At 39.0% G+C, this 2,520-nt stretch overlaps 1 pseudogene; it reads left to right on the top strand.

Annotated features, from left to right (window-relative positions):
* The first annotated feature begins 1,792 nt into the window (after positions 1–1,792).
* On the top strand, positions 1,793–2,301 carry LOC115500127 (annotated as a pseudogene).
* Positions 2,302–2,520: the final 219 nt, after the last annotated feature.

The raw sequence follows: 2,520 nt of genomic DNA, 5'->3' as shown, positions 1-2,520 counted from the left end.
AGTAGTCATGCATTCCTTTAGGGTTTTTTTTTTTGTCTGGGAAACTTTTAATCTGTCCTTCTATTTTGAATGACAGTCTTGCTGGATAAAAGGATTCTTGGCTGCATATTTTTCCTATTCAGCGCATTGAATATTTCCTGCCACTCTCTTCTGGCCTGCCAAGTTTCAGTGGACAGGTCTGCTACTACCCTTATGTGTTTACCTTTGTAGGTTGTGGCCTGTTTGTCCCTAGCTGCTTTCAGAATTCTCTCTTTATCTTTGTATTTCAACCTCCAACTCTTGATTTTGGCTCAGGTCATGATCTCAGCATCATCGTGAGCTACTTGTCAGGCACAGTGCTGAGTGTGGAGCCTGCTTGGGATTCTTTCTCTCCCTCTTTCTCTGCCCCTCCCCCACTCGTGTACACTCTCTCTCAAAAATAAATAAATAGACTTTTAAAAAAGAAAATATAGAATTTTATAAATAGGTAACATTATAAAAGTGATCAAGTAGCAAGTTTCAATCATATGCATTAGGGTGAAGGACTCCCATTATTTTCAGTGTTATTAAGGGGACTACAGTCCTACAAATAGAAATGATTAAGGAAGGAAAGGCAGGAGTGTGTAGTTGCCATGAACTTGCACTAATATTCAAGAAATCATGGTTGAGGTGGTCATTGCTTTAAAACCACTGGATCCTGGGGGCACCTGGGTGACTCGGTTAAATGGCCAACTCTTGATCTCCGCTTAGGTCATGATCTTACAATCGTGAGATCAAGCCCCAACTCGGAGCTCTATGTGCAGCATGGAGCCTGCTCGAGATTCTCTCTCTCCCTCTCCCTCTGCTCCTCCTCCACTCATGTGTGTGCTCTCTTGCTCTCTCTCAAAAAAAAAAAAAAAGAAAGAAAGAAAAGAAGAAGAAGAATCATGAGAAGAGTAATTATTTCTCCAAATTAAAGAAACATTAAAATCCCAGAGGCACTACATCACAAATACAGAGTTGTCAAACCTCAGGAACTCAAATGGTCCTACATGCGAATTGGTTTCCCTGATCAACCAAACAGTGGTGAAATAAGAGCAGTATGTCTTTTTTGCTAAACTGATTTCACTTTTATTTATCACCAAAATCTTTGTATTTCAGTAACAAGAAAGGAGATCAGTTCACGTTTACCTCTTCATAATAAATGCATAAGGTAAAGTTTGAAAAAATAACTTAAAACCCAAACATAGCGATCAGAGTCGTAAATTTTCTTCCTAATGAAATGTGTTCTGGCATATCCATAAATGGAAGGGGTAGAGGAATTTGTTAAATGAATATGAACTAATTTGTAGAGAAAAGATAAATGGACCCAAATAGTCTTTCTCCTCACAAATTTTTGGGAGATAGTGTTCTTAAACAAGCAGAAGAGACATCTATCATCATCACTTTGTTTTCTTTATTTTTAATTAGTTGCAACCTTACTTCCAGTGTCCTGTGATTTGAAATTTCCTAACTGTTAGGGCACAAGCTTAAGTGCTGATGCCATTAATTTGAAATCTGTGAAATTAAAACTGGGGCAAGAAAGGTTTCGTGAGAAAATACTGGTGGATATCATATAGTACTATGAGGTTAAACTTGCTTTGTGAAACAATTTTTTGAACAAAGAACCTTATTTCCCAATAAAGAATCTAAGTTTTCTTAATTACACAAATTATAGAAGACACTTATTAAATAATAGTTCTAGTTGAGTCATGGAGAGACGTCAACTGAGTAATTAAGAACCAGACCTGATGCCCAACCTCCTCCTGTAGGTTGAAACCCAGGCGGTGCCCAGATGCCCGCTTACCACTCTTCTCTCGTGGACCCTGACACCAAACTCATTGGAAACATGGCACTGTTGCCTATCAGAAGTCAGTTCAAAGGACCTGCCCCTAGAGAGACAAAAGATACAGATACTGTAGATGAAACCATTTATTACTTCTTCTTCCAAAACTATGAGATTAAGAATGAAGCTGATAGAACCTTGATATATATAACTGTCTGCATTTCTGAGTGTCTAAAGAAACTCCAAAAGTGCAATTCCAAAATCCAAAGTGAGAAAGAAATATATATGCTGGGATTCACTAATTTTCCCACTCCTGGAGAGCCTGGTTTTCCACTTAATGCAATTTATGCCAAACCTGCAAACAAACAGGATGATGAGGTGATGAGGGCCCGTTACGGCAGCTGAAGCAAGAGACTTGACTGAGACTTTGTGAGAAAGTTTTGGACCCTCAGCACGTGGTGGATTTGCTTGTGCAGAGACAGTTCATGAACCAGAGTCTTTCAGGACCTGGACAATAAAAGGAGCCTGGGCAGACACTTTTCCACAGCCATGGGCAGCATTTTACAGCAAGATGAACACATTTCTTTGCCTTTATTTGATAAAGTTTTTTACAGAAGAGAGAAGAGAGTGTGTCTTCGCTTGAAGAGCTCTTTATCAAGAATTTGAGTGGGGGAGGGAAGAATGGATTGTCGAAGGGTAATTGGAAATTTTCTGCAGTATTGAATTGGTGCTTAATA

This window comes from Lynx canadensis, chromosome A2, assembly GCF_007474595.2.
Source record: "Lynx canadensis isolate LIC74 chromosome A2, mLynCan4.pri.v2, whole genome shotgun sequence".
Lineage (NCBI taxonomy): Eukaryota > Metazoa > Chordata > Mammalia > Carnivora > Felidae > Lynx > Lynx canadensis.
The sequence above is the reverse complement of the archived record's forward strand: the minus strand, read 5'-3'. Positions and strand labels throughout refer to the sequence as shown.